This window comes from Dasypus novemcinctus, chromosome 9 (assembly GCF_030445035.2).
Source record: "Dasypus novemcinctus isolate mDasNov1 chromosome 9, mDasNov1.1.hap2, whole genome shotgun sequence".
Classification (NCBI taxonomy): domain Eukaryota; kingdom Metazoa; phylum Chordata; class Mammalia; order Cingulata; family Dasypodidae; genus Dasypus; species Dasypus novemcinctus.
In genome coordinates this window covers 43,134,921-43,159,909 of record NC_080681.1, presented here as the reverse complement: position 1 = coordinate 43,159,909, position 24,989 = coordinate 43,134,921, and the positions used below count along the sequence as shown (strand labels likewise).

Genomic DNA, 24,989 nt, shown 5'->3' with positions numbered 1-24,989 from the left:
AAAACATGAATTTCAAAATGTATAATGATTTTATGTAATTTATAATTATGACTAAAGAAAAAATGTTGTTTATGCATATACCACATTCTTTCCTGGCATGTTAAAATGTTTGGACTTATGCTTTGCTAAAATGGTAATATGAAACCATTTTTGGTGGTATGCACTTTAGAAGATTAATTTCACATATAAACAATTCCAGGGCCTCCATTCTACATCTCACCTTGGATCCTCCCCCAAGGTATTTTTATCACTCTGATTAAAGAACAATAGAATTACCCTTGGTTTCCATGCCCTGTTTTGCATATTTGTTTGGTCATGAAATAGCACTAGGTTTTGCTTCTTTCTGATTATATATTGTCTAGTAGCTAAGGAAGAAAACACAGTTTAGAAAAAAGAAAAAAATAACACCAGCAGTTCATAAACTTTACTCCTTGGTATATACAGCACCTTTGTAGTCCTATAGAAGCTTATTTGAATTACTTATTTTTACTGCATCAGAATTTTATTTTTGCCTTCATCAAACTATTTAAGAGAGAAAATGAGGAAGAACATATATTTGTGCAAAAATTCTTTCCACTCAAAGGGTTTGATTTTTTACAGTTAGTCCTTACTGTGAACCAAATTTGACAAAAGAGGATTCTCATAAAGCTCCAGGTTAATGAACTGTTGTCTACTGAATTAATAGTACATTATTAAATTTTTCCATGTGGCAGAAGTTTGTCATTCATTCTATTCTTAAATGGCAGTCTTCTGAGCCATTTTGAAAATCATTTTTATGCATTCCAGAGATCTTTTAGTCAAAAGTTAAATGAGGGCTGAGGACAGTATTGTATTAATTTCTGTTTCACTAATATTATACTATACTATACTTCACTAATACTATAAGGAAAGAGCCTTATAGTAGTTGCTTAGTAAATATATTTCAAATTTATGAATGCCATGGGCTTTTAATAGTGAAAATTTGTGTTGGAACTATACTGTTACCATTCTTTAAATGTATGGGGCTTCTGATGTTTTCTGAAACATTTTAAAATCTAGCAGTAGAAGATGATAGTATCCTGAGCCCTGATTTCTTTAGGAAAAAACAGACTAATAAAATACTGTTAACATTTTTCTTCACAGTAAAATCACAAAATAAAAGAAAATGAATCATGGTGCACAAGTAAAGTGAAACCTAAAAATAGGTACAAACCTCATTTCCCTGCAAATAATAGGCAAGATGTAAGAAATATTTTGCGTAACGATGTTCGTTAATTCCTTCATTCTCCTCTCTCTTTCATATCATAAAATAATCATAATCAATATAACAAGTTTACATATGTAATGGTGGGTATGGTAAACATGGAGCTTTATTTTCTTATTATGAAATGTGTTTATGTAGAGGAGAAAACACTGTTACAGCAGAAACAGGGGCCTCATATTGTTCAGAATTCCAAGTTTTCTTTTTGTGGTGAAAATCCAAGTTTTTATTTATTTATAGAATGAGATGTGGAAGGGGTTATTATTATATGAGGTGTGCATACAAACTACATTATTTAAAGCAGTTTACTTGCATGACTCGTTTGACAAGGGAAAAGAATGTAATATCTGTTGATGATAAACATTTGGTGATAAGCATTTGAAACTGTGCTATTTTAAGAAATCTACTGAGTATAGAAGCTGCATGTAACTTTTCAAGTTAGGTCCATGAACTATTGAGTAAAGATTAATTACTAATTTAAGCAGAGATGAAATGTAACAAGCTTTAATACAAGTTTCTTTTTATCCAATGACATTATGTATAGGAAGAGATAGAGAACAAAGGCTAAACAATAGTGGTTTTTCTCATATAACTTTAATGTGTTTCATCTTTTACTACTATATTAAGTGACAGGAATTCCTGTTTGATAACATAAATATTTAACAGCTGATTCTATGCTCATATAAGAATATGAAGTTCAAAGCAAACGGGGGATTTCTACTTTTTGTTCAATCAGAATGAATGGAAATATTGATGTTTATAGGGTTTTCTTTCTAGCAAATTTATTATGGTTAGCTTTTTTACGGTTAGTTTTAAAAATGTTTTCTTGATCATAAATGGTGTATTGAGTTGTACAATGCTGAACTTGATTGAAATTTTGCATATTTTAAATCTCAACTTTATACATTAATGAATGTCCAACTATAACATTTTCAGGACTGAATAGATCAATACCTCAAATGTGTTACCTGCCCTCCTTTCCAAAGAATTGACAGGCTTTTCTTTGGCAGATAATAAATCCATTTTAGTGAATCTTATATTTAACTAATAAGCAATTTTGTATATAGACTTCTTTAGGTTGAATAGACTAGCTAAAATGATTATAAAAGACCATTTTATTTTGTGAGTTTTATCTTTCCAAATCTCATGCAACCTTTAAGACAATTCATTTGCAAACTATTTCCTAGTACACTTGATCTATATCACTATAAGTACTAAGCTAAAAACCCTTCCATCTGTAACTATTTAGCTACTTTTTCCATCTGCAACTATTCCATAAGCTTCTTCGTGGTTATTAATTTTTATTCATTTGACAAACCTTTTTTGAGTGTTTACTAAATGGTAGTCTGTAAACAAGTTTCTGGGGAAAATAAGATCTAGTTCTTACCTTCAGAAACAAGAGTAGGAAGAATAAACATATAGAATAATATTCAAGGCATAGTGAAATAATTTTTTTTTAGTTTTCTCTCAAAATTAAGTTTTTTTCCTCTCAAAATCAAGTTTTTAAAATCTTTTTTAAAAAGATGCATAGATCACACAAATTGTTACATTAAAAAATATGAGGTTCCCATATACCCCCACAACCCACCCCACCCCCACTCCTTCCACATTAACAACCTCTTTCATCAGTGTGGCACATTCATTGCATTTGATGAATACCTTTTGGAACATTACTATACAGCATGGATTATAGTTTACATTGTAGTTTACACTCTCTCCCAGTCCATTCAATAGGTTATGGCAACATATATAATGCCCTGCATCTGTCCCTGCAGTATCATTCAGGATAACTCCAAGTCCCGAAATGCCCCCATATCATACCTCTTCTTCCCTCTCCTTGCCCTCAGCAACTCCTGTGGCCACTGTCTCCACATAAATGATAGTTTCTTCCACTGCTAGAGTCACAATAATTCTATAGTAGAATACCAGTAAGTACACTCTAAACATAACATTCAAGACATAATGAAATAATTTCTTAAAAATGTATAAGTAGGAAAGTGCCTATGGCTCAATCAGTTGGGCTCCCGTCTACCATATGGGAGGCCCTGGATTTGTATCCTGGGGCCTCCTTGTAAAGGGAGGCTCTCCTGTATGCTGTGGAGAGCCGCGGGGCCTGCAAGCGCAGCAGAGTGCCGATTCAGCAAGATGACGCAACAGAAAAAGGGAGACAAGTAAAAACAGAAGAGCATGCAGCAGATGGACACAAGGAGCAGACAATAAGCAAGCCACAAGGATGGGTGGATGGGAATAAATAAAAATAAAAATAAATACAGACACACAGAAGAACGCTCAGCAAATGGACACAAGAGAGCAGACAGCAAGCAAGCCACAAGGGAGAGGGGGAAAATAAAACAGAAGTAGCTTTCTATGGTTGCTTAGTGTAAGGAGAACATGACACTAACTGGAAGATGGGGAAAGGTGGGACTACAAGAATACTGAAGTATGAATAAAAGTTTGAGACCTAGAAAAAGAGGTAAAGGTAATTTCATTATAAGAAAATAACTTGCACAAAGATATGAAAATTTAAGATTTACTTAAAAGATGTAGTAAGATGTTATGTGGAAAAGTAGTTTTTGGATCTGATTTTGGAAAGCTTTTTATTATGTATTCAGAATTTTGGAACACATTCCAGCATACAGTGGGGAACTAACACAAGAGAATTTAACTTGTTTATTCTACTAGAGGGAAATGAGTATAGCTACTATACATTTTCTATTTGTGCTGGGCCCTAGATTAGATTAGAACTAATGCTTTTAGATAGTATTGTGAAAAGGAATAGCAATGAATAGTCCAATAATGAATTCCTTTTATACTAACAGTACTTGTTTGAGATATTTCTTCTGTTTGGAATTTCCTTCTAACAATGATAAGATTTGCTTGTACTTTTAAGGATCTGGTCAAATATCATCTCGGTGGAAAAAAAAATCACTAAAGCATCTGACTTAATTTCCAGACTGCTAAGACGAATACCATAAAATGGGTTGGCCCAACAACAGGAATGTATTGGCTTAAGGTTTTGGAGGCTAGAAGGTTTGCTTCCTCCTGGGGTCGATAGTGTTCTGGCTGGCTGGCAATCCTTGGGTACCTTGACTTTCCCATCACATGGGCAATGTCTTCTTTCTCTTCTGGATTCCATTGACTTACATCTGCTTCTCCCCCACATGCCTTTCTCTTCATCAAGCTCCCAGTAATAGGATTAAGGTTCAACTTCATTCCGTGGAACTACAACTTAACTAAAGAAAAACTTCAAAAGGTCCTTTTTGGGGTGGTTTCACACCTAAAGAACACCCCCCATCCCCCCAAGGTACATAATTCAGTCTGCTTCAGCATCCTATTCTTGTATCCTTTGTCCTTATTAGAATTCATAATTTATTTGTTTTCTCCTGAAAACAATTTACTTCAGTTGTGATTTATAGTATATTGTTAAAATTATAGTTACTATTAGTCCTTAATAGTAGCTTAGTCCTTAAGCTACCTATCTACCCTGTTTGATTTTTTTAAAATTTTATTTTTAAAGATGTTTTAGATTACAGAAAAGTTACATAAAATATATAAGGGATTCCCAAATACCCCACCCCCACCCCCTCTCACATTTTCCTCTGTTAAGAACATCTTAACATTATTGTGGTACATTTGTTACAACTCATGAACAAATACAGAGGAGAGACAATACTCCTAACCCAGGTCTATAGTTTACATTATGGTTTACATTATGGTATACAATTTTATGCATTTAAACAAAATGTATAATGGCGTGTATCCATCATTGCAATATCATGCAGAAATATTCCAATGCCCTAAAAATGCCCTATGTTCCACCTATTTTTCCCTCCCATTCCCCTCAGAACCTCTGGTAACCACTATATTTATATCAATGTTACAAATTTTTCTAAAGTTACTACAATAATAATGTCTACTTTGGCCCATGGTTGCATTTCCCCCCTTTGTTCATTCATCATTCTTGAGGATTTGGAGATGATGATGCTTACTCTGCTTTTTTGGGATGGGGGTTGTCCATCATCATTATTTTGTTAGTTGTCCTGACCAAGTCTGATGAACTGGAGAGTAGATTTTGGCTGCAACTCTGCAGAGATTCAGGGCTCAACTGGCATATGATCAGACTGAAGATTTAAGTCTCTGGTACATATATTTAATGGGTATAGTGCTAATTATAGGTTCAAATAAAAGGAGTAGAAGGATCATGTGTAGGGAAATTTTAAATGAGTCAAACATTGTTACAGTGGGGAAATAGGTTATCATATTTTCCAAGGTAAGGCCCACCAATGGGGTGTTGATTTCATGGGGTTGTGTGCTTTACCTGTAGTGTCCAGTTGTCTCTAGAGCCCACAGGAGCACCCCTGTTTGAAGCTTTGTTTACTGTGGCGGTGAGTGAGATCTGCCTGAGACGTTCATAAGTGTAACCTCTGGAATGACCTTCTGACTCACTTTGAAATCTCTTAGCCATAAAAAACTCGTCTGTATTTAATGTTTCCCCCTTTTGATCAAGGTCTTTTTCCAACTCTATCACAGGTTGGCGCTTGGTATTAATCCCTTGGTGATAGGGAGACTCACCCCCAGGAGTCATGTCCCATACTGGGAGTAAGGTAGAGAGTTTATTTGCTGAGTTTGACTTAGAGGCCACATTTGAGGAAAAAAGGAGGTTTTCAGGAGGTAGCTATTAGGCAATAAATATTTTAAGACTAAGTTTCAAATTGGTAAGAATAAGGTTCATAAGTACAAACATTAATATCAAGCACTTGACGTATTGATCTATTTTCTTTTATTAGGCACTATGTATGTACTCTAGAGATTCTTGCCACCTATTAGAGAATGTAGCAGGACTCCCCAGAATGCAAATTTAATTTTTTTTAGTTATTGTGTACATCTCCACCCACAGAGATAACATCCTGTGACCACATGAACACATATTCCATAGAGATACGCCCCAGGTCCACCTTTCCCCACAAAGGCCCCCACCACCAAAATTCCGCACTAGTGACTCTCCCCTGCCTTAATTGTCAAAAGAACACTTCCACAATTGTATTCTTAACCACAGTCCTCTACCTCCCTAGAACTCACCTGATCTTTCCTCCAGTCCTGCCCCCGGCTCTATGGATAGCCCAATCCACACCTCCAACCCCACTCACACTCATACTCCGGCATCATTGACTGGACTCACATCGCTGCACCACCGTCACCCCCATCCACTGCCAAACCTCTCCTATCCACTTTATCATAGATTCTGCCCAGATTGTGCACTGGCACATCGCTCTCTACCCTTTTTATATCTCCTGGTAACCTAACTTGCAAACTCTACCTCTGTGAGTCTGCACATTATCCTTAGTTTGTATCAGTGAGATCATGCAATATTTATCCTTTAGTGACTGGCTTACTTCACTCAATATAAGGTCTTAAAGATTCATCCACGTTGTTGCACATGTCAAAACTTCATTCCTTCTTACAGCTGAGTAATATTCTGTTGTATGTATATTCCACATTTTGTTTATCCATTCATCCATAGATGGACACTTGGGTTGCATTCATCTTTTGGAAGCTGTGAATAATGCCATGATGAACATTGGTGTGTATATGTCTGTTCATGTCCCTGCTTTCAATTCTTCTGTGTATATTCCTAATAGTGGGGTTGCTGGATCATATGGCAATTCTATACTTAGCTTCCTGAAGAATTAACAAACTGTCCACCACAGTGTCTGCATCATTCTACATTCCTGCCAGTAGTGAATGAGTGTTCCTCATACTCCACATCCTCTCTAACACTTGTAGTTTTCTGGTTTTTTTTTTTTTAATAACAGCCATTCTAATAAGTGTATGATGGTATCTTATTATAGTTTTGATTTGCATTTCCCTAATAGCTAGTGATTTTGAGCATCTTTTCATGTGCTTTTAAAATGTGGTTTGTCTTTATTTTCAAGATGTAAGGTTTCTTTATGTATGCTGGATATTAGGCCCTTATCAGGTAGGTGCTTCCCAAATGTTTTCTTCCATTTGGTAGGCTGCCTTTTCACTTTCTTGACAAACTGCTTTGAGGCAAAGTTTTATTTTATGGAGGTCCCATTTATCTTATTTTTTTCTTTGCTCATGCTTTGTGTGTAATGTTTATGAAACCATTCCCTACTACAAGGTCTTGCAGATGTTTTGTTACATTATCTTCTAGGAGCTTTATAGTCTTGGCTCTTATATTTAGGTCTTTGATCCATCTTCGGCTAATTTTTGTATAGAATATGAGATGGTGATCCTCTTTCATTCTTTTGGATAACGTTATCCAGTTCTCCCAGCACGATTTGTTGAAGGACTATTCTGTTCTAGTTGAGTGGGCTTGGTGGCCTTGTCAAATATCAGTTGGCTGAATATGCATGGGTCTGTATATGTACTCTCAATTTGGTTTCATTGCATCACCTGGGAGCTTGTTAGAAAGGTAGCATCTCAGTCCCCACCCAGACATACTGAAATATAATAAAAATGTATTTTAATGAGATTCCCCAGCTGATTGTGTGCACATGAAAGTTTGAAAAGTATTTTTTCCTAATAACATTTTATTTTGATTACCAAATACTATTTATTCACTGGAGAAAATTTGGAAACCAAAGAAAAATGAAAGTAAAAATTGTACATAATCCTACCGAAAGATCACCACTGTTAACATTTTTGTATTTATAGCCATTTTTGCAAAGATACACAATTTTCCACCAGTTCCCCAAATCGTAAGGATACATTATAATTTACTTAGCCATCCCTGGCCACTAGGTTGTCTTTAAATTTTTTTTTTTTTTTTTGCGATTTTATAAAAATTGCTTTAATTAGAATTAGTCAGGGTTCTCTGTGGAATCAGAACAAACAGTAGATATCTGTAAATAGTATGAGATTTTATAAAATTGTCTCAAGTGACCATGGAGATGCACAAGTCCAAGTTCCATAGGGCAGGCTACAAACCAGGGTCTCTAATGAAGGTCCTTGAGTTCCCAGGAGATGCTGGCTGTCTGTAGTAGATATGGAAATTCTCTCTCTGAATGCTGAATTCACTTCCCCTTTTAAAGGCCTTCTGCTGATAGGATGAAATGTCGCTCATTGCTAACATTAGTCTCCTTAGTTGATATTAGATGTAACGAGCCATCTATGCAATCATTGCATGGATGATTAAACTACATGGAATGCCTTGTTTTACAATTAACCTAGTGTTTGCTTGACCAGACAATGGGCACCATTACCTGGTTGAGTTTACACATTAGTCTAACCATCCCACTCCACACCTTGTCAACTTGGCAGCCATATACATCACCTTAAACTTAGTCTCTCAAAAACAGTAACAGGCATATATATATATATACTTCAGCCTAACAATATGCAACTGTCCTGCATACAACTGGAAACACATTAAATCCCTCCAGAATAGGTGCAAGTCCTTGGGTACTAGTCACTCTTAAACTTGATATCCTTAATTACTATGATATGAAACTAATACAACTTATATAAAGGGATATATACAAAGATAACTCATAATAAAACAAGGAAGACGTATTCATGACCATTACAGTCCTCATTTCTGTAACTGGTTATTTGGTCGAAGTTCATATTTATCACTACCATCTCCCACTACCCAATCTGTTGCACATGTTGATGCAAGATGGTGGGCCATGTCTGATGATTCAGCTTTCTTCTTTCCTTCCAGGTCTCCATGGTCTCAGTTTCTTCTGATCTCACCTGTAGGCAGGCATAGGGCTTGTGTCTTTTCCTCTGGGGCTCATTTCTTTCCAGGCTCAGCTGCTGTTCTCTTCACAAGGTCAGCTGTAAACTATCAGGCTCATCTCTCTCCCCGAGGCCCCAGGATCCTGTGTATATTGTCTGTGTGTCTATTTCTCTTGCCTTCTTGATTGATTATCCCCTTATATAGCCCACCAAGGGGACGGGGAATTAACCCTGCATGCCCTAATAATATGGTTGAATCAAAGCCCTAATCTTAACATAATTTAATTAAAGACATCTTAGCTCAATCTAATACTGTCAAAGGGTATCATGCCCAGAGAAGCAGACCAGTTTACAAACATAATCAATATCCCTTTTTGGAATTCATAAATAATATCAAATTGCCACACTGTGCCACTCCCATTTCCGATCCTGACTATGGGAGAAATAGCACCATAGTGTGGATGCTGATTTAGAGCATGCACAGCCTCCTGGAGAACATTTCTCCAGCCCTGCAAGGTATTGCCGCCTAGTTGGCACTGTTTTGAATCTTCAAAATGCCATTCCACCATTCTATCAATCCGTCTCGTTCAGGATGATAGGGAACATGGTAGGACCAATAAATTCCATGAGCATGTGCTTTCCCGCACATCATTTGCTATGAAGTGGATTCTGTGATCAGAAGCAAAGCTGTGTGGAATATCATGGTGGTGGATAAGATTTTCATAAGTCCGTGGATGATAGTTTTGGAAGAAGCATTGTGTGCAGGGAAGGCAAGCCCATATCCAGAGTATGTGTCTATTCCTCTATTCCAGTTAGAACAAATTGCTGCCACTTCCATGATGGAAGTGGTCCAATGTTATCAACTTGCCACCAGATGGCATGCTGATCACCTTTGGGAATGAGGCCATATGGGGGCTGAAATCTACTGGCATATTGGGCATTCAACAGTGGCTGTAGCTAAGTTGGCCTTGGTGAAGGTAAGTCCATGTTGCTGAGCCCATGCATAACATTCATCCCTACCCACCTTCGTGACTTTGTTCATGAGTCCATTGGGCAATGATGGGAATGGTTGGGGAAAGAGGATAACTGGTATCCTCTTTGCACTTGATTATTAAAATCTTCCTCTGCCCAAGTCACCCTCTGATGAGCATTCACATGGGACACAAATATGTTCATGTTTTTTGCTCACTCAGAAAAGTCTAGCCACATACCTCTTCCCCAGACTGTTTTGTTACCATTTTCCAAATTATCCCTCCCAAGTCCCTCACCGTCCAGGCAAACAATTGGCAAATCTTGTGAATCAGTATACAAACACAACTCCAACCATTTCTCTTTCCAAGCAAAATGAGCAACCATGTGCACTGCTTAAAGTTCTGCCCACTAGGAGGATTTTCCCTCACCATTGTCCTTCAGGAACACCCCAGGAATGGGTTGCAGTGCTATAGCTGTCCACTTTTTGATGGTACATGCATATTGTACAGAACCATTTTTAAAACAGACTTGAATTTTCACTTCCTCAGTCAACTGATTTTAAGAAACTCCCCAGGATCCCAAAGCTGTGGGCTGGGAAAGAGAAGGTAATGTGTCAGGAGTGGTGAACATGGGCATTTGGGCCACTTCTAAATAACTTACTTGTGTCTTCAGGACCCACTCAAGCCCTAGCTCATATATACCATATCCACTTTATGATGAAGTGCTGCTGTGCATGCCCAGCTTTATGGTTTGGTGGCTCAGACAATACCCAGTTTATGGTAGGCAACTCAGGTCTCATGGTAGCTTGGTGGCCCATGGTTAAGCATTTAGTCTCTAAGGCCAGTAGCAGACCAAAAGCTGTTGCTCAAAAGGAGAGTAGTTATCTGCAGAGAATAGAATGGTGCTTTGCTCCAAAGGCTCCAGACAGCATCTATTTGCCACTGACATGTCCAACAGCGTTGGATCTTCTCGATCATATGGCCCAAGTGACAGTGCAGCTGCAGAGCCTCCTCTTGTGCAGGCTCCCACTCAAAACTAGCAGCTTTACTAGTTACTTAGTAAATAGGCCAGAGTAGCAGACCCAGATGAGGAATATGTTGTCTCCAAAATCTGAAGAAACCAACTCTTAAGATTTTGCCTATTTTTTGGCCATAGAAGGATCCAGATGCAGCAGCTTATCTTTCACCTTAGAAGGGATATCTCACCATGCCACCCACCATTGGACCCCTAGAGATTTCACTGAGGTGAAAGGAACCTGGATTTTTGTTGGCTTTATTTCCCATCCTCTCTCATGCAAATGCCTTACCAATAAGTCTAGAGTAATTGCTAATTCTTGCTCACTAGGTTCAATCAGCATGATACCGATATAATGGACGAGAGTGGTATTATCTGGGTGGAGAGATGATCAATGTCCCTGAAGACAGTATTATGACATAGGGATGGGGAGTTGATATACCCCTGAGGCAGGGCAGCAAAGGTATATTGCTGGCCTTGCCAGCTGAAAGCAAACTGTTTCTGGAGATCCTTACTAACAGCAATTGAGAGAAAAGCATTTGCGAGATCAATAGCTACATTCTAGGTACCAGGAGATTTGTTGATTTGCTCAAGCAATGATACCACATCTGGAACAGCCGCAATTGGAGTCACCACCTTGTTAAGTTTATGATAATCTACTGTCATCCTCCAAGATCCATCTGTTTTCTGCACAATCCAAGTAGGAGAGTTGAATGGGGATGTGGCAGGAATCACCCCTCTTGCATCCTTCAAATCCTTGATCGTGGCCACGAATCTCTGCAATCTCTCCAGGAACCTGGTACTGCTTTTGATTTACTATTCTTCTCAGTAGGGGCAGTTCTGTTGACTTCCACTTGGTTTTCCTACCATAATAACCCTCACTCCGCAAGTCAGGGATCCAATGATGGGGTTCTGCCAGTTACTGAGTATGTCTATTCCAGTTACTCTCTGAAACTGAGTATATAACCACAAAATGGGTCTGGGGACCCACTAGACCCAGAGATGGGCCTGAGCCAAAACTCCACTGATCAACTGACCTTCATAAGCCCCGACTCTGGTGAACCACAGTAATGTTTAGGTTCTCCTGGAATTAATGTCACTTCTGAGCCAGTGTCTAATAATCCCTGAAATGTCTGATCATTTCCTTTTCTCCAATGCATAGTTACCCTAGTTAAAGGCTATAGGTCTCTTTGGGGAAAGCTGGGAGGAACATTAATAGCATAAATTTTTGGCAGGGGAACAGGATCCTTCCCCTCATTCACGGGGCTCTGGGTCTGTGAACTGTTTTAAGTCTAGGAATTGATTAAAACAATTCTCAGTTTTTGTAATTGAAGTTAGGATTTTGTTCACTGAACTTAGAACTCTTTTGCTTATACAGATCAAGTAGGAATTTAATAGACTGCTCATCTATATACTTCTAGGTACCCCATGATCTGTTAGCCAATGCCATAGGTTTATGCGACTCAGACGCTTTTGATTGCTGCTTGGAGTCGGCCTTTCATTGTAGCCATATTCACCTTGTCTTTGGTTATTAAATGCTGCTACTTGGCTTCTGCCAGTCCGAGATCCAATCATACTCATAGTCTTTAAGGATTCTAGTTCCATGAAATCAGCTCCCACAGTAATATCTGACCAACAGAGAAGAGCAACTATAGAGCTCTTAAGGGAAGATGGCATTGGTTTCACAAATGTATTCCTCACAGTCCTGGTAAAAGATATGCCCTCTGGATATTCCTGGGGTGAGTGGGCAGATCTTAAATGGTGAATCCATTCTAGTATTCCAGTCTCTCTCAACCTTTGGTTCCCCTCATATACACTATACTAGGGTAAATTAGGCATCTTGACCTCAGGCATTGTAGGCCATCTTTTTTTCCATGTTTCAGCCAGTCATCGGAACAAACTGTTAAGAGCCCTTTTTAACTCCCTGAGCTACAACACTGAATCCAGAATCTCTGCTTAGTGGGCCCATGTCAATAAATTTAGCCTGATCCAACTTTATATTACTTCCACCATTATCCCATACTTTTAGTATCTGTTTCCACACATATTCCCCTGATTTCTGTCTATATAAGTTGGAAAACTCATGCAGGTATTTTTGAGTATAGCATACTTCCTCATGGGTCATACTTTGTACTTCACCTTTTGGGGATTGTTGTGATTTTAATCTAGTTATAGGTCTGGAAGAGGGAGGGATAGGGGGTTGGGTATGGATAAGATTAGAAGTGTTTTAGAGGCCAATTGCCTCAGGGCATTCCCTTGCAGTTTCACCATTAAACCTGTCTGGTGAGACAGGATTAATCTCTTTAGGCAGGGATTGGATGGCAGACTCCTCAGGGCAGGGAGGAGGCTGAGTGATGGTTTCTTCAGGGCAGGGAGGAGGTGGAGACTCCTTGGGGCAGGCTGGAGATTGGGTAGTGCAGGTTTGAGGTTGGGTAGTACCCTCCTCAGGACAGGGAGGAGGTCTGGACTTCTTGGTGAGGCTGGAGGTTGGGTGATACAAGCTTGAAATTGGGTTTTCTCCACAGGGCAGTCAGTTACAGGTTTATCTAGTAAAGTCTCAGCAGAATTTGGGGTTTCAGTATGTCCACTGATATCATCATCAACCCATATATCACTATCCCAATCCTCAGGGTTCCACTCCTTTCCAATCAATGCCCTCACATTAACAGCAGACATCCTGCAAGGTTGAGATTTTAGTTTCTATTGCAACTTTGCTACTTGTACGGTGAGACTCTGAGTCTGGTTTTTAGAGATCTCAAGTATATGGCTGCATGAAACAAGATTTTCTTTCAGAGCACACATAGAAACTTTCACATCTTTCATGTGGTGCTTAAGTTGCAAATTTGAAGCCTTCAGCTCATCCCTTTCTTTTGTAACTGTATCCAACATTTAGGAATAGCAAGTCAGCATCATTGTACCTTTTAACTCCACAAAACTCTGTTATGGTGTTAAGAATACTCTCACTCAGATCTTGCCTCTTATAAGCATGGAAGTAGTTGTATCCAGTGGTGACATTTCGCATATCTCTATTGCCAACTCATTGCCATGGAATATCAGCAACCTCTTGATTATTGAAAAGAGAGTCATTAGTGCCCTTGAATCTAATCAGAGTAGAGAGTCAAGTCACAAAAATCCCAGAACCAGTGCAGAAATTCCATTTTTAAGATTCTGTTTCTCAAGGACCATTCCTGGTACCAAGCTGTATCAGACAGACTTCAGACAGGGAAACAGAACTGACAGGAGATTTCTTTAAATAGTATGAGATTTTATAAAATTGTCTCATGCAACCAAGATGTACAAGACCAAATTCTGCAGGGAAGGCTGCATACCAGGGTCTCTGATGAAGGTCTTGATGAGTTCCCAGGAGGATACTGGCTGTCTGAAATAGAGATGGGAATCTCTCTATGAATACTGAAATCATTTCCTCTTTAAAGTTAAAGCCTTCAACTGATGGGATGAAACATTACTCATTGCTGATGGCAGTCTCCTTAGTTATAGATGCAACCAGCCATCTCTGCAAACATCTCATGGGTGATTGAAGTCCATGAAATGCCTTTTTTTTTTTTTTTTTTTTTACAATTAGCGCAGTATTTGCTTGACCTAACAACTGGGCACCATTACCTGGCCAAGTTGACACATTAGCCTAACCATCACAATAAGCATCCTTATAGCTAAGTCTTTAATCATATCCAAGTTTGTTTTTCTATTTTGCATGACAAATTAAAAAAATTCTTATGATCACTTTAAGGTTTTGCATTAAATTAATTGCATCCCACATATATCACATATTATTTTGGAGTTAAATTTGTTTCATTTTTGAGGAAAGATAATCTACCATATTATAATTTACAGTTCTCTCCTATAATTTCCAGGCATATTATGTATGCTGTATTTTCTCCTTTATTGTTGGTGCTTATCAAATATTTTCCCCACATTTAAAAATTGGTCAAGTATTAGTAGCAAATGATCTGAGAGACATTCTTTAGTTGCTGAAAGCTTAGGCATTTCTTGGTAAGCAGCATATTGTAATCTTGCTGAGTTGGAGATTCAGACATATTATAAAGTACTGCTGTAATTCTGATTGTAATATAGGAGAGCACTTATCCCTAATTACCAAGTTCCTTGAGTGGGATATTTCATATACCTTGTCTCATGAAACATTTATTTACTGTTGGCTGTTATTACGAGCACATTGTATATATTAATTTATGTAATCCTTTCAGAATCCCTATATGGTAGTTACTAATATTTTTTACGTCTTACAGATAAAGAGACTGAAGCACATTGAGGTTAAATAATGTTCTCAAAGTCACACACCTAATAAGTGGAATTTGAACCCAGACAGTCTGGCTCCGAAGGTTATGCTCTTAACCACTATTCTATAAAATGTTACTATGTATGTATAAGAAAAACAGCTATCTGGCTCCAATAGCATAGACGTGTGTCCGAGATTTCCTAGTGGGTGCAGAAAGTGATAGAGTACATAGAGGATAAGACTAGTCAAAGAACTTTGAAAATAAGATGTCAGTCAAAAAGAGGTAATAAGATGTAACTGGAAAAATGAGTTCTCTGAGGGATAGAGGATTCCTAAGCAATCCTAAAACAATGACTCTATTTAGGTCTGGGATCTGGCAATGGTTATATAACAAGTATGGCTCACTTGTCATACAAATAAGATATCATTTTTTAAATATTCAAATTAATTGCTCAAGCAACAAACAACTTGAATTAGTGGAATTCCAAGTAGCTCTTTCCTTGGGATTTTCTTCTAGCCCCATTAAAAGTATTACAAAAACTCAGGGGTTTACTCATTCCAAAGAGACTAATTTTCTTTCCAAAGGTTAGATAAAGAAAGAAATTGAGATTTTGATCAGTATGTAGGCCAGTGATCTCATTTTCACCTGCTGTTGATTTTGCTACCATTGCAAGGTTTCAGTTTAAAATTGGTCCCAAACAATTTGATGTATCTTTGCTCTTGTTTGATGTGATGCCAGTGATCCTTGCAGAGACCTCAGTGGTTCTTATTGGGAGGATGATCCCACTCAAGGGTTATACCACAGAATTTAGGTTCCTTAATTTATATTTATATGCTTAGTCATCCTCGTTTCCATGCCAGAATGGATGTATGAGAAGGGACTTTCAGCCTTACCTCCACACTGTACCAGAGGCAGGCTTGCTTTTTTTTTCTTTTTAAAACAGCTTTATTGAGATATCATTCACATGCCATACGATTCACCCATTTAAAGTATATAATTAAATGGTTTTTAGTGTATTAGAAGGTAGGTGTAACCTTCACCATAATCAATTTTAGAACATTTTAATGACTTCAGATAGGAACCCCATCCCTAAGCAATCAATAATTATCCACTTTCTGTATAGATTTCCCTTTTCAGAACTTTTCATGAGCATGGATTAGTATATGTGACCTTTGTGATTGGCTTCTTTTGCTTTTAATATTTTCAAGGTTCGTTAATGTTTTTGTACCCTATATAATATGTCAGTCCTTTTTATGGCTAAATATTCCATTGTGTGTATATACTACATTTTGTTTATATTTTCATCTTTTGATGGACATTTGGGCTGTTTCCATTTTTTTGTTATGAAAATGCTGCTGTAAAAATTCATGTACACGTTTTTGCTTGGAAATATGTTTTCATTTCTCTTGCATGTATACCTAGGGTGGAATTTATGGGCCATGTGTTCACTCTATGTATAATTGTTTAAGGAACTGCCAGACTGTTTTCCAAGGAGGCCCTAACCCTTTTTTATTCCCACCAGCTGTATATGAATATTTTGATTTCTTACACTGCTCAAGCAAATACCAGAAATGGGTTGGCATAAAGCAGTGGGAATCTAGCTTACAGTTTGAGACTGAGAAATATGTCCCAATCAAGAATCATCACAGCAATGCTTTCTTCCCAAAGACCAGCTGTTGGCAATCATTGGTTTCTCTGCCACGTGACAAGGCACATGGCAGTGTCTGCTGGTCTCTCGCTTCTCTTCTGGGTTTCATTGCTTTTAACTTCTTGCTTCTGTGGCTTTCTCTGTCTTTCTTTGAGTTACATTTTCTTATAAAGGACTCTAGTGTGAGGATTAAGACCCCCCTGGGCCACTCCTTAACTGAGTTAACCTCATCATAAGGTCCTCCTTACAATAGATATACACCCACAGCGATGGATTAGCTTTAGGACCATGATTTTCTGGGGTACATACAGTTTCAAACCACCACAATGAGGTTTCTGATTTGTCTATATTCTTGCCAGTCTTTTTCATTATTTGACTTTATTTTACCCATCCTAGTAGATGTGAAAGTAGTATCTAATTGTGGTTTTAGTTTACATTTCCTTGATGTCTAGTCATGTTCAGCATCTTATCTTGTGCTCATTGGCCATTTGCATATGTTCTTTGTAGAAATGTCTGTTCAGATCCTTTGTCCCATTTTTAAATTGTGTTATTTGTCTTTTATTATTGAGTTGTGTTATTTGTATATTCTAGAAATAAGTCCTTTATCAGATAAATGATTTGAAAATATTTTCTCCTATTCTGTGGTTTGTTTTCTCACTTTTTTGATGGTGTCTTGAAGCACAAAAGTCTTTAATTTCAGTGAAGTCCAATCTACCGATTCTTCTTTTGTTGCTCATGCTTTGGTATCATCTTTAAGAATCTTTCTCCAAATCCAAGGTCATGAAAATTTACCTTATGTTTTCTTCTAAGAGTTTTATGGTTTCAACTCTTTCATTTAGTTCTTTGATCCATTTGATTTAACTTTTGTATATTGTGTGAGATGAGAATCCAACTTCATTGTTTTGCTTGTGGCTATCCAGATGTCCCAACACCATTTGTTAAAAAAGACTATTCTTTCACCTTATTGAAAATAAATCAGGGAAACGGACTTTGGCCCAGTGGTTAGGGCGTCAGTCTACCATATGGGAGGTCCGCGGTTCAAAGCCCGGGCCTCCTTGACCCGTGTGGAGCTGGCCCATGCGCAGTGCTGATGCACGCAAGGAGTGCCGTGCCACGCAAGGGTGTCCCCCGCGTGGGGGAGCCCCACGCGCAAGGAGTGCGCCCGTGAGGAAAGCCGCCCAGCGTGAAAAGAAAGTGCAGCCTGCCCAGGAATGGCGCCGCCCACACTTCCTGTACCGCTGACGACAACAGAAGCGGACAAAGAAACAAGACGCAGCAAATAGACACCAAGAACAGACAACCAGGGGAGGGGGGGAAATTAAATAAATAAATAAATCTTTAAAAGAAAATAAATCATAGATGTACAGGTTTATGTCTGGACTCTCAATTTTATTCCGTTGTTCTGCATGTCTCTTCTTATGTGAGTACAACATTGTCTTTATTACTGTTGCTTTGTAGTATGTTTTGAAATTGGGATGTGTGAGACCTTCTACTTTGGTTTTTTTTTTTCAGAATTGTTTTGGCTATCCTGGGTCCCTTGTAATTCCATATGAAATTCAATATTAGCTTGTTCATTTCTACAAGGAAGTCAGTTGGAATTCTGATAGGGATTGCATTGATTTTGTTGATCATTTGAGGAGTACTGACATCTTAAGAAAGTTGTCTTCTGATCCATGAACATGGGATAATTTTCTGTTTGTGTTTTTCAGAATATAATTCTTACACCTTGTTATGGAAGGAGTTGTATCCCCCTGCATGTTCAAGTCCTAACCCGTCCTTTGAATGTGAACTCATTTGTAGAAAGGGTCTTTGAAGATGTTATAGTTGATGAGGCCAAACAGGAATAGGATGGTTCTTAATGCAGTATAATTGGCGTCCTTAAAAGCAGATTAAATGTGGACACAGTAAGGGAGAGACAGAGACATAGAGTGAAATACGGCTATGGACAGAGACAGAGATTGAGTTATGCCATCACCCAAAGAATGCCATGGATTGTTGGTCATGACCAGAATCCTACAGACTTCAGAGGAAGCATGGCCTTAATGACACTTGATTTGTACTTTTGGCCTTCAGAAGTGTGTTATTATGAATTTCTATTGTATAAATACCATACTATTTTATGGTACTTTGTTACAGCAGTCCTGGCAAACTAAAACACATTTTTGTTTCATTCCCAAGATTTTATTCTTTTTCATGCTGTTGTAAAGGAATTACAAATTAAAATTTTTTCAGTTTGTTTATAGCAAGTGTAGAGAAATGCAGTTAACTTTTATGTATTGGTCTATCTTGCAACCTTGCTGAACTCATTTATTATTCTAAAAGTGTTTTTAGTGGGTTCCTTAGGATTTTCTATGTACAAGATCATGTCATGTGAATAAAGATAGTTTTATTTCTTCCTTTCCAATCTAGATGTCTTTTATTTCTTTTCTTGCCTAATTTACCTGGTTAAAACCTCCAGTAAAATGTTGAATAGATGTGACAAGAGCAGACATCTTTTTGTTGTTATTCTGGTATTTTGAATCATATCTTTTGTGTGTATGTGTCATTTTAGTTATAGGTTTGCTGATTGTGTTCATCTTTTCAAATAAACAGCTTTGGTGTCCCTAATTTTCTCTGTTTTTCTATTCTCTATCTCATTTTTCACTCTAATCTTTTTCTAATCCTTCCTTCAGCTTGCTGTAGCTTTAGCTTCCTTTTCTAGTATCTTAAGGTGGATAGTTAAAACCATCCTACAAAGGCACGTCGGTGGTTTCCTGTCCTTGGACACATGAGAAATGGAGGCAAAAAGATGTGGACTTGGAGAAGTCTAGAACCCGCTTGCTCCCTGCAGGCTCAAGATCATCCTTTCCCACACAGAAAAAAAAGGGAGGGGGGATAGTTAAGTTATTGATTTGAGATCTTCTTTCTTAATATAGATATTTGCTGCAATAAGTTTCCCTCTAAGCACTGGTTTAACTGCATTCCAAAAGTTTTGGAGTGTTGTGTTTTCATTTTCATTCATCTCAAAATATTTTCGGATTTTTCTTTTCCAGATATTTATGAGTTTCCCAGATTTTTCTTGTTATTGATTTTTAATATCATTCTATTGTGGTTGGAAAATACACTTTTCATTATTTTTGTCCATTTAAATTTATTGTTTTTTTTATGGCCTACCACATGGTTTATACTGAAGAATGTTCCATGTGTACTTGAGAAGAATGTATATTCTGTTAATGTTTGCTGGAGTGTCCTATAGATATCTATTAGGTCTAGTTGGTTTATAGTATTGTTCCAGTCTTCTCTTCCCTTGTTGATATTCTGTCTAGTTGTTCTACCTCTTACTAGAAAGTGCAATATTGAAATCTCCAACTATTATTGTTGTCTATTTCTCCTTGATGTTCCGTCAGTGCATATATGCTTATAATTTATCTCTAGCAACGTTATTTTGTTTTGAAGTCTATTTCATCTGATATTAGTTAATTGTGTGGTTGCCACTTATATGGTATATATTTTACCATCCTTTAACTTTTAGTTTATTTTTATCACTGATACAAAGTATATCTCCTTTTGACAACATGTATTTGGATCATTCTTTAAAATCCATTCTGGCAATCTCTGCCCTTTGATTCAATTGCTTAATCCATTCACATTTTATGCTTTTATTGATAAGTTGGATTTATGTCTGCCATTTTACTTTTTGTTTTCTGTATGTTTCATGTTTTTTTTTTGTTCCTGTGTTCCTTCTTTACTGCTTTCTTTAATAGTAAATGTTTTATAATGTAATATTTTCATTTCTTTAATGATTTTCACTATATTTCTGAGGTTTTTTTAGTTATTGCTCTACAGTTTACCATATACATCTTAACTTAGAATCAGCTTTATATTTATACTAGCCTAATTCCAATGATATATAGAAATATCACTCCTATATGGCTCTAATCTCTTTTCCACATTTTCGTGGTATTGCTGTTATACACATTGCACCTATTAATGTTACAAACCCAATAATAATTTTGTTGTAATTATTACTTTACTATCTGCATTGTTTCTGGCTGCTATAACAAATTACCACAAAGTGGGTGGCTTAAAAAAGGAAAATTTACTCTCTCACACTTATCTTGGCTAGAATCTGAAATCAAGGTATTGTCATGTTCATGTACCCTCCAGAGCATCTAGGTAAAGATCTTACTTGAGCTTCTAGGTTCTGGTAGTCCAAAGCATTCTTTGACTTGTGGCAGCATAATTCCAACTTCTGCCTCTATCTTCACCTGCCCTTCTTTCTTCTGTGTCTATGTTTCTCTGTCCTCATTTCCCTCTTCTAAGGACACAACTCATATTGGATTTAGGCCCACCTTAATCCAGTATAACTTCATCCTAACTAATTACATCTACAACGACCCTATTTCCAGATAAGATAATTGTGAAGTTCCAGTGGAGATGAATTTTGGGGGAACACTATTCATCCCAGAATACATCTGTAGTCATTTCCTTTGACCATTACAGCTTTGTTCCTACCTACTTCCTTTGTACTGTTACTGGCAAATATATTCCACATATATTACATTTGTACATGTTATAGGCCTCCCAACGATATGTTATACACGTATTATTTTTGGCAGTTGCTTTGTAAATCAGTTAAGAGAAGAAAGGCAGAAATATGTATTTATAGCATCTTTAATAATTAAATAATAACTTTAGTGGTTCTCTTTTTTTGTGTGTGGATTCAAATTAAGATCTGGGTCACTTGCCTTCTGCCTAAACCCATAAGCCCAGACTGCTAGCAAAAAGTTTTTTGTTTATCTAGGAAAGTCTTTATTTCACCTCCATTTTTAATATAGCTTTGGTAAATTTAGGATTCTTGGTTGGCATATTTTCCTTGAGCATTTTGAATATGTTATTCCATTGCCGCCTGACTTACAGTGTTTCTGACTAACAGCTGTTAATTTATTGGGATTCCCTTGTAAGTAATGTGTAATTTTTCTCTTGTTTCTTTAAAGATTTTCTCCTTGTCTTTGAATTTCAGCATTTTAAATAGGATATGCCTGTTTGTGGGTCTCTTTGTTTTCATCCTACTTGGATTCTGTTGATCTTCCTAAGGGTGTATGTCATTGTTTTCCAATAAATGGGGAGTATTTGGCTATTTTTTTCCCTCTTCCCTCTCCCACCCCCAGTTGTCTGCTTTCTGTGTCCATTCGCTGTGTGTTCTTCTGTGACTGCTTCTATCCTTATCAGCAGCACCGGGAATCTGTGTTTCTTTTTGTTGTGTCATCTTGTGTCAGCTCTCCGTGTGTGTGGCGCCATTCTTGGGCAGGCTGCACTTCCTTTCATGCTGGGCATCTCTCCTTACGGGGCACACTCCTTGCGCATGGGGCTCCCCTACGCGGGGACACCCCTGCATGGCAGGGCACTCCTTGCGCACATCAGCACTGTGCATGGGCCAGCTCCACACGGGTCAAGGAGGCCCGGGGTTTGGACCACGGACCTCCCATGTGGTAGACAGACGCCCTATCCATTGGGCCAAATCTGCTCCCCTATTATATTTTTTTAATAGGTTTTTCTTCTCTCTTTTCTCTTTCTTCTCCTCTGATACTCCCGATACATGTATGTTGATGTACTTAATGGTGTCCCACATTTTTCTGAGACTGTTTTTTTTTTCTTCATTCTTTTTTCTTTCTCTTCTTTAGCTTACATAATCTCTCAATCTATCTTCAAGTTCACTATTTTTTTCTTCTGCCAGTTTAAATTTACACTTGTCCTCCTCTAGTGAATTTTTTATTTCCATTATTGTACTTTTCAATTCAGTAACTTCCATTTGGCTCTTTCTCTATCATTTCTATCTCTTTATATTACTTTTTATTTCACATGACATTTTCATTGTACTTTCGTTAATCCCTTAGTTTAATGAATGTATTTATAATGGTTACTTTGAAATGCTTTTCTGTTAAATCCAATATCTAGTTGCTCTCACAGGCAGTTTGTGTTACCTGCTTTTTCTCCTTCACAGCTAATACTTTCCTGTTTCTTTGTATGCCTTGTAATTGTTCTATTTGTAACTGGACATTTAAATAATATATTGTAGCAACTCTGGACTCTGGTATTAGCCCACTTCCTGCCCTGGGGTTTGCTATTATTATATGCTTGTTTATTTGTGTAGTGCCTGTCTCAGTTATTTATGTACCACACACAGTGTTAAGCCTCTGATGTTCCTTCTCAGGGTAGTACAGCTTTGGGTGTGCCCAAGTTCACCTGGGATGGCCACTCTTTCCCTGACTACACTCAGGAAAATTAATTAAAATTCATTAATTACCTACTTATTGCTCTATTGTTTTAAACAATGCTTTGGGGCATCAATTGCTTTATACATTAGTACAATCAAATTATTCCTTCTTTGAAGGAATAGGTTCTGAGTGACATTAGTGTTTGCTGTGTCAGCTCTCCCATGTGTGCAGGACCATTCTTGGGCAGGCCGCACTTTCTTTTGCACTGGGCGGCTCTCCTTATGGTGTGCACTCCTTGCACGTGGGGCTCCCCTACGGGGGGGGGGCACCCCTACGTGGCACGGCACTCCTTGAGCACATCAGCACTGTGCATGGGCCAGCTCCACACGCGTCAAGGAGGCCCAGGGTTTGAACCGCAGACCTCCCATGTCATAGACAGATGCCCTATCCATTGGGCCAAGTCTGCTTCCCATCTTCGCAAATACCTTTCATCAAAGCTTCCACCATTTTTGAGAGCACCCTTGGAATTATCCTTCTCCCTGCTCTGTTGCAAATGAAGTTTGTTTGGGAAAAGATTAGGGGCTATCTATTTTATGGGTCTTTTTCTCCAACCATGCAGAATCTCTGAGCCAGGCACTGGAACTAGGGATGGGGGCAATGACAAGCATCTGTCTAAATTACATCAGTGGAAGGAAGGCAGTAGCTTGAAGACCTCTCAGCTTGCCGCTCTTGCATGGAACCTTCACCTCATAAGCCTAGGAAAGAGCTCTTTGGGTCATAATTTTCTCAACTCACCATGCCCAAGATAGAGTCTCTGTCCTATTGTGGGTTTGGGTGGAAGAAGGAAGCTGCTATCTCTTGACCACACTTACCTGGGACTAGTCCTCAGCAAGAGGTAACTGAGAGCAGGATGAAAAATGCTGAAGTCCTGTTTTTCCCTGGAAGAAATACCTCCACCCTGGGACCTGGGGCCAAAGGAAGACCTGTGCTCTTGATTGCAGCATTCTGGAGTGGAGTGTCCACCTCACTGAGCTGTGAGAGTGGAGGGAAGGAGCAGTCTTGGTTCAAATACTATAGATTCTTATCTTTCTTATTGAATTTTCATAGGTTTTCTTGAATAGGTGGTTTTTAATTGATGTTTGCCCTTAAGACCATTTCTAGAGGCTTTGAATTTTTAAAAAAATAATTTTCACCAGTTTCACTAGGGAGTGAGGTCAGCAAAGCTCTTTACCTGTCATGCTATAGCCTTCCTTTTCTGAACATTTAGTCCAAGGATAGCAAACTGATGAGCTGACAACCAAATGTCGGTCCCAGGCAGATTTCTTTTTAGATCACATGGTATTTAAAAAATAATTTTATTAAATATCTTATTTAAAATCAAGATCAAGAGATTTCATATAAATATTTGGACTTTCATATTCTTAAAGAATTAGAAGAACTGTTTCACTGGCCTGTTATTCCCACATGAGAACAAAGGGGCAGCACTGACTAGCTGTCCTCTTTAATCAGGGTTTATATTGTCTGACTTGCCCTAGTCATCACTATTCCTTACTGTTCTACCTGCATGGCCTTTGTAGGCACTAAAAATTGACCTACAGAGCTTTGATCTAGGCTATAATGTTCAGCCGACGTTCTCCTTTCCTCTTTAATAAAGCCTCTTTAGTATGCTCCTATTCAAGGGCCACAGGTAATATGTTTTAGTGAAAATATATGAAGGAAGTTCTGGTAATACCAAACTTCATAAGGGAGGGGTCTGGGTTTTGATCCTCCCTCTCAGGATTCTTTTATTATATTTATGCAGATCTATTTATCTTCTTCCCTTTAATTAGCTCTGTTTAACATATGATAAGAAATAGTCTTATCAAGACTCAAAGGGTTTTGTTAAAATCAGTTCCCCCCATATAATGAATGTCTACTACCTTACATTTATTTCATTGTCCTATGAAGTGATTCTCCTC

At 37.9% G+C, this 24,989-nt stretch overlaps 1 protein-coding gene and 1 non-coding gene across 5 annotated transcripts in view; both read left to right on the top strand.

Moving 5' to 3' along the window:
- PRKACB (protein kinase cAMP-activated catalytic subunit beta) overlaps positions 1-24,989 on the top strand; it is a 164,835-nt gene that overhangs the window by 64,072 nt on the left and 75,774 nt on the right. The window lies entirely within an intron of this gene.
- LOC111763183 (small nucleolar RNA SNORA38) lies at positions 19,559-19,690 on the top strand. The gene has a single exon (XR_002796096.1). It is a non-coding gene; the product is annotated as a small nucleolar RNA SNORA38 (small nucleolar RNA).